The sequence below is a fragment of the Microcebus murinus genome, chromosome 7 (genome assembly GCF_040939455.1).
Source record: "Microcebus murinus isolate Inina chromosome 7, M.murinus_Inina_mat1.0, whole genome shotgun sequence".
Lineage (NCBI taxonomy): Eukaryota > Metazoa > Chordata > Mammalia > Primates > Cheirogaleidae > Microcebus > Microcebus murinus.
The window spans coordinates 60,410,010-60,418,215 of record NC_134110.1 but is presented as its reverse complement, the minus strand read 5'-3'; the positions used below and the strand labels follow the sequence as shown (position 1 = coordinate 60,418,215).

General features: G+C 35.6%; 1 pseudogene; it reads right to left on the bottom strand.

Annotated features, from left to right (window-relative positions):
- Positions 1–959: 959 nt before the first annotated feature.
- Positions 960–7,499, bottom strand: LOC142871965 (small ubiquitin-related modifier 2-like; annotated as a pseudogene).
- Positions 7,500–8,206: the final 707 nt, after the last annotated feature.

Genomic DNA, 8,206 nt, shown 5'->3' with positions numbered 1-8,206 from the left:
TTAAGTGGCTTAAAGCTGAAATATTGGGGGACCTTGCTATGACTTGAACAACATACACCTGTTTTGTGGCTGTCTGAAGTATGGTAAAGTAGGATAGAAATTTTACTGTAACCTTTGAGAATGAAAGGTCTTTCTAAAACCTGCCCTAGAGGATAGGGGGAAAGAGTTAGCTTTTTTTTAAATTTTTATTTTAAGGCAAGTGCGAAATAAAGTTTATTGAGGAAGGGCAAGATAGGTATACAGAGCAAGAGCAAGATAATAGGTTTTCAGAGCAAGTTCACCACAGACGACAAATTGGACCCTTTGCCATAATGAGAGGCCTAGAGTTAGCTCTTCTTAAAGCAACTACGAGGGATCAGATGCTGAGTGAAATTTTTTCCATATATTAATACTAGTCAGGCCATTCCAGAGGTCATGGAACAAAAAGATCTAATTGATGCCTGATCACCCAGTTTATTAAATCTATTTATTTTCATTTTAAACAGGATGTTTATTTAAACAAGACATTTGACTTGAAAAACTATCTAGAATTCTTTTTTTTAAGAGCAATTTATTGCTAAAGACAGATAAAAAAGCTAGTTATACAGTTATAATATTGTCCTTGGCTTTATGATGATAAATGAAAAACATTAAAATTCTCCAACTGAGCAAGGTAAGGAAGGATTTTTAGGTTTGTTTTTTGGTTAAAATAATGAAACAAAATAACTTGCTGGAATATAAAAATAAGAGCTGAATGAGCACACCACTGATGGAAAAGGGGGTATTTTTATAGAACCAGTATTTTTTCCCATTCCATCTCTATTCGATGTTGATCAAAACATACCATTGTCCATTTATTTTTTTTTAAAAGCATTATGCTTGTGCACATACATCAGTTACATACAATAAAGTAAAGGGAATGGGAAAATGAAAGGATAGAGAAAATTATACTGTAGTAGTCAGGATGTGGTGAAACCAAATTACGGTTTTCTAATTGAGAATGCATTTTTGGTCTGTGGGAACAGAGCACTGGAATAACGTAACAGGTTTCTTTTTTGGTAGACACCTCCTGTCTTTTGTTAGAATACATTAATTGTATATCCAGCCTCCCTTTCCATCTGTGCAGATGAGTCTGATTCATTGATTAGCTGCCCATGAAATCTGGACTCTGATTGGCCTCATTGACAAACTCTATCATTCACAATAGGCTTTCATTAGTTACTAAGTGGTGTATGCCTCTTAGACTGTAGCACAGAAACATCCTTCCCCGCCACTTTCAAATGAATATCATTGTATTTCTCAGTCTTGACTCCTTCCTTGGGCTTTTTGTCAGCCATGGAGAGTGCCATAGTCTCCTCAGCTGTCACTTCATAAAAGGGGTACCAAGTCTGCGATGAATGAGCATACAAGCTGTACCTATTAAATAAATTTAAAACATACAGCAAGGAGAAAGAAATGGTATTGACTATTCAGGAAGGGGTATGGGGAAGTATCACACTGCCTGATTCTTAATGTTACTATTCATGTCCTGTCTTTGCTACATCAGTCTTCCTCACTGGTGGTGTAGTTATGAGGATCATAGATGAGGATAAGCAAGAGCACTCAGCAGACAAAAGGTGGAGCCAACACTTTCTCTTTTGGGGAGGTGCAGAAGCAAGCATCTGAGCACAGCTGTAACTTGCCATAAGTTAGCTTGCTAAGTAACTGGATTTTTTCTGTGCTTCTTGAGCAGAGCACAGGAGGGGCCAGAATGGATCTCACCATTTAATGGCTGATTTAGGGATAACATAGTTGTCAGTCTAGAAGTGACATAATCCTTACCTTATGAATATTTCAGATTTACTTATTTGGTCCTTTCATCCCTGTCTATAATTGGCCCTCTCATTTGCCCCATTATATTTATCTATGTTCAATACAGAAATGTTCCATTCTATCTTTAACATGCCTCACAGGTTAATAATTTACTATTTATACTTAACACATTATGAATCTCATGTCTCACAAGCTGTTTGCTTCTATACTTCGTTTCTCTCAGTTTCTGTAGCAGAATTGAATGGGCTTAAATAATATAGCAAATACACATTCCAGTGCTTAGAACAGTGTAGACAGTATATATTAGTTTCCCTCAAGATTTTTTATTTTTTGAGATGAGGTCTTACTCTGTCACCCAGGCTGGAGTGCAGTGGCACGATCATAACTCACTGTAGCTTGGAACTCCTGGACTCAAGCAATCCTTTGGCTTTAGCCTTTTGGGTAGCTGGGACTTTAGGCATGCACCATCGCACCTGACCCCCATGTTTAAGGTTATTGGGAGAGTAAATATAATAAATTAAATATGTAACTGAAGCATCGCTGGCAGTATGAAGATCCTACATCTTCATATAGCATTTATGGCATACTGTATTTTCTAAAAATGGCCACAGCAATATTTCTGGTCCCACATGCTGTTTTAGAACTTTGATACAACTCCCATGAAAAGGTGGAGTCTAACAGACCCTTCCCTTGAATATGGGCTGTCATCACTAACTTCTAAGAAATAGAATACAGTCATGTACCACCTAATGACATTTCAGTCAACATTGGACTGCATTATAGGATGCATAAGATCATAATGGATCTGAAAATTTTCTGTCACCTAGTAACGTCATAGTCATAGCACAAAGCATTACTCACATGTTTGTGGTGCTGCTGGTATAAACAAATACAACTGTGCTGCCAGTTGTATAAAAGTATAGCAAATACAAATATGTACAATATATAATACTTAATAGTGATAATAAATGATAATTACTAGTTTTTGTATTTACTATAACTATAGTTTTTATTATTTTAGAGTGTAATTCTTCTACTTATATAACAAAAAAAATTAACTGTATAACAGCCTTAAGCAGGTTCTTCAGGAGGTATTGCAGAAGAAGGCATTATTATCATAGGAGATGACAGCTTCACATATGTTATTGCCCCTGAAGACCATCCAGTGGGACAAGATGTAGAGGTGGAAAACAGTGATAATGATGATCCTAACCTATGTAGGCTAGGCTAATGTGTGTGTTTGTGTCTTAGTTTTTAACGAAAAGTTTTAAATAAATTTAAGCTTATAGAAAAAAGCTTATAGAATAAGGATATAAAGAAAATATTTTTGTGCAGCTACACATGGTGTTTGTGTTTTAAGCTAAGTGTCATTACAAGTGTTAAAAAGTTAAGAAAAAATTAAGTTTATAAAGTAAAAAAGTTACAGTGAAGGTTAATTCATTGAAGAGAGAAAAATATTTTACAAATTTGGTGTAGCCTAGGTGTACAGTGTTTATAAAGTCTACAGTAATGTGCAGTAATGTCCAAGGCCTTCACATTCACTCACCACTCACTTACCTAAAGCAACTTCCAGTCCTGTACTCTCTGTTCAGGGTAAGTACTCTATACAGATGTACCATTTTTTATCTTTTATACTGCATTTTTACTGTACCTTTTGTATGTTTAGATATATTGAGATACATAAATATTAATACTTACCATTGTGTTACAGTTGCCTACAGTGTTCAATATAGTAACATGTGGTACAGGTTTTTAGTCTAGGAGCAATAGGCTATATCATATAGCCTAGGTATGTAGTAAGCTATATCATCTAGGTTTGTGTAGGGACACCATAGGATCAATCACATAATGAAATCACGTAATGACACATTTCTCAGAATGTATCCCCATCATTAAGTGATGCATGACTATATATAACCTATAAACCTAGTTCATGAAGGACAATATAGACAACTTTTGCCTAGATCTCTCTCTTTGGGAAAGTTTATCCTTGGAATGTAGGTACTATGCTAGAGGAAGCCAAAAACTAGCTCACACAGACCACGTGGGAAGTTCACATGGAAAGCAACTGAAGTACCAGCCAACAGCTAGCATCAACTTCCAAATGGATGAAATGAACAAGCCTTCAGAGGATTCCAACTCCTAGCCATCACGTCTTCCAGTTGAAACCCCCAGACATTACAGAGGAGAAACAAGCCATCCTGTGTCCTGTCCAAATTCCTAACCCACAGAATCCATGAACGTAGTAAATGGTTGTTTCAAGCCAAGTTTTGGGAGAGTGTGTTATGCAGTCAAAGCAACTGGATCAACTTCTGTCCTACTTACAGAGGTTTGTGTGATAATGACCTAACAAGGTAATCTAGCCTATTCTACAGAAAATATATAATTTCAAGCTACTGCTGGCTTACTGTGTATCATTCAATGGGTAAATCCTCATTTCTCAAACTTGATGTCTCAACCTCTTTTATAGAAAAATGTTTTCACAGCCACTTTGGTATTGACTTAAACTATGTATGTATTGCTACTTAAGCATATAAACATAAGACCAGTTATAAACTCCATATTAAAGCTTTATATAACTAAAAAATAAAAATTTATAAATTAAATACATCAATAAATGGTAAAATTTAAATTGACAACCTTAAGCAATGGATGATGTTGCTTTGTTGAAACGACATCACGTTAATGTGAAATTTGTAGTGACCATTAACGAAGGATGTTCTTTTGCATTTCAGCCATGGGGAACAGAAGATTGCTTTTCCATAACAACTTCTTATCAGTTGCCTTTCATGAAGAACAAATACATGATTTACATATTAAATTTGCCTTTTTAACTTTCGGTGTATTGCTTGAAATCAGTGTCATCATAAATGGTCATACAGATAATCCAAGATATTGTATATGAATTAAGAATCAAAATCCTTATAGAAAATTGTCATATCCTGAACCCTAGTTTAAAAATTAGTAAAGTAAATGGGTCTATATTTAATGAGCCATTCATTTATCATTAAGGAAGCCCTATAGTGTAGAAGAAGGTGACAAATTTGCAGGCAGAGATTAGACTTAACTGGAATAGGCCAGGTGCAGGATAATGCTAGCTTAAAATAAGGCAGTCGCAGTGGAAATGCAGAGACATGCATGTGAATTACATAGATGTACTTATTCAAGATGACTGGATCAGTGGTTGAATAATGGAGAATATGGTAGAGGGAGGAGTCTAGGACGACTGCATGTTTCTTATTATACTTTCTTTTTATTGAGACAGAATCTTGCTCTGTCGTCCAGGCTAGAGGGCAGTGGTGTCATCACAGCTCACTGCAACCTCAAACTCATGAGCTCAAGCAATCCTCCTGTCTCAGCCTCCCAGAGTGCTAGGATTACAGCATGAGCCACCACACTCGACTGACTGCAAGTTTCTAATTGAGAGACTAGTCCATTAACAGTGTCTTTCACCCATGAAATCTTAGTAGGAATATGATGAGTTCAGTTTGGGCTGTGTTGAGATCATGATGCTCATGACATCCAATTGAGGTGTCTGGTAATGAAATCAAGAAGTGACTGCCTCAGGCATAGATCTGTCTAGCTCTGACAACCTCAAAGCCATACTTAGCTATACTTGACATTCATACTAAGTAAAGCACTTTTCTCAAAAGAACCAGCAAGCAATACAGATTTTTTAAAAACATGTTTCAAATACAGTACGAAGAACATTTTCTCCCTATTTCAGAGTAAGTTGCCAATATATCTAAGATAAATGTATAAGAAAGGAAGTGAGACCACTTTCTTTTACTCATTGTGTGAGAGCATTGGAAGGACAGTAAGTAGGTTTTGATCACAGAGTAAGATAGTAAGACAGCATTTCAGAGGTACAGAAGTCCAAGTGAGATAAAATCAACAGTATGTTCATAAAAAGGATTGGAGTCGGTCACTTGATTTCATTCATTCAATAATTATTATTATACTAGGCACTGGAGAGGGAAAGGTAAGTGAGGCACAGTTCTTACAAGTGAAGAACTTAAAGAGTAGGAGGGGAAAGCAAATACGTTGTTCTGAGGGGGAGTACAAAGGAATAGTATCTAAACCATCTTTGTTAAGGTGCACGATGGAGGGCAGGTCAGGAACACCTGCTTGGGAAAGTGGCTAAACTGGATTCTGAATTATGAATAGGAATTAACCATTTTAAGATGAGGGGCCATAGAGAGAGGACAGTTTAGAGGAACCAGTACATATACAGGCCCTGAGGTGACAGAAGGTGCAACCCATGAAGGGACTGCAAGTATTTCAGTACAGCAAGAGAGCAAGTAAAGATGAGGTGATAAGGTTGTAAAGCAGGATTCCAATCATGAAGGGCCTTATATGTTAAGTTTGAACTTCATCTTACATGGCTGTGGAAAGTCAGTATATTATAAACAGGTGATCTGATTAATATGCATTTTAGAAAGATTGTTCTGCCTCTGCATATTGAAGGGAGCAAAATAAGGAATCGATTACACACAACTTGAAATCTCAGGTAGAAAAAAAAATCCATTAATTAGTAAGCTGTTGAAGTAATCTAGGTAAGATGGTGGTGACTTAAGTAAGGTAATGATAGCGGAAGTGGATAGGAGTAGATGAATTTGAAATACGAGGAGTTTAAGATGGGGCTTGATGATTAATTTGAATGTAGAGGTGAGAAGAAACTGAAAATTCCATTTCCAACTTAGTAACTATTAATAGATGATTTATTGATTTGTAAATGATTTTTGAACCAGTGTTCTATGCACTGGGCTTAGAGAAGTGAACAAGGATAGAGTTTCTGATGGCCTATGCTCTTGTGGAGGGTCACTAAAGAGACATTAGACAGTAAGCAAATAAACGTGTTTCAGGTAGTACATGGGCCAAAGGCAGTGGGAATTGGGCCTATGCTCTGAAGATTTTAAGGTAAAGTGATGGCTGTGGGAAGGCAGGGGCTACCAGTCCCTTGTTACTCTTTAGGTAAGAGATTTAGGGCATAGCAGTATATGGGGAAAAGTGTACAGAATGATAAAAAATTGAATGAAAATCTTGGTTCTTCTCTTTCACTTCCTCAAATTACTGTAAACTTTCAGCTGCTGAACCTTAATTTTGGTAAGTTTTTTCCTCCCTTATTTAAATGTTCCAAGATAGTTCTGCTAAAGTTTTATTTTAAAAATAAGAGAATCAATATGCCTTGCTGTCTTTAAGGATGCTTCCAGAAAGTTCATATGATCAAGAAAACTTGCATTACCACTCATCCAAGTCAAGGACCATGGCTTTCTCTATAGTGCTCTACTACTTCATTTATTGAAAATAATAATATAGTATTCGATATATTTGACACCTTTATGGAATAAATTCTTCCAATCAACAAATGCTTGCTTTGTTCAAGGCCCTGTATCTCAGGTTATAGAATTTCATTTAACATCCTAAACTTATCAATTTTGGATATATCTTTTTAAATGGCTCCATTCTGTGTGTGGTTTTTTTTTTTTTAATGTTTGCTAGTTTCCTTGATCTTAATTTTGTAACTTCTAGCCTGTGCAGGAACTTGAACAGAACTACTTTAATTATTGTACTTGGACTTCAGTGCCTATATTTTGAGGCTAACTGCTTTATGTTCACTCCTTTCTACAACAATTCATTTCTTGGTAGCTGAGAGGACTACTATGATCCTCTTTTTATGAGGGCAGAATTTTTTAAGGAAACATAACACAAATCCAGGTATTTCTTAAAGTTACCAAATGAATACATTAAAGGTGATCATCACATAAACCTTTCATTTCTGTAGGTCATAACCAGGCCTAAGATTTCATTAGACAAAACAAAAATTTTAATGTAGTTAGCTATCTGGTAGCATGAGGCACTTTGTTTATACTTTCTTAGGGCTAACTCATAATACTCAAAACACATCTAATCAGAACCATACCCTTACGAGATAATGATAATGCATTTAAACATCATAAGTAGCCAAATTTCAGCTTTCTCCATTGAAGAAAGTATTTCAAATACAAATACATGGCCCAATAATGTTTTTCCTTAAGAGATCCAACTTGTACCAAAGTTACCATGTAACAATGCAATCGATTTAAGGTTCAGCAACTATTAATAAAAATAATCAAAGACATATTCTCAAAAAGATTCAGGAAATTGAGTTATTTTACCCATGAGAGACATATTTGCTCTTTTAGAGCAAGCAGCTCTTTATACCTTATAAGAAAGCCTAAGAGCAAAAAGTCAAGTTTTTCATTATATATGGTGCTTTTCATTTTAAAAACATTTGGACTTACAATGGTTGATTTTAGATAATTCCCACATCTTCAGATTTCTAATTATTGTCCTTAGGGAAAATTATGAAGAACAAAAATTTTTTAGAAATCTTTGGCAAAAATATATGAATTACTGCCTTTTCATAATAAGG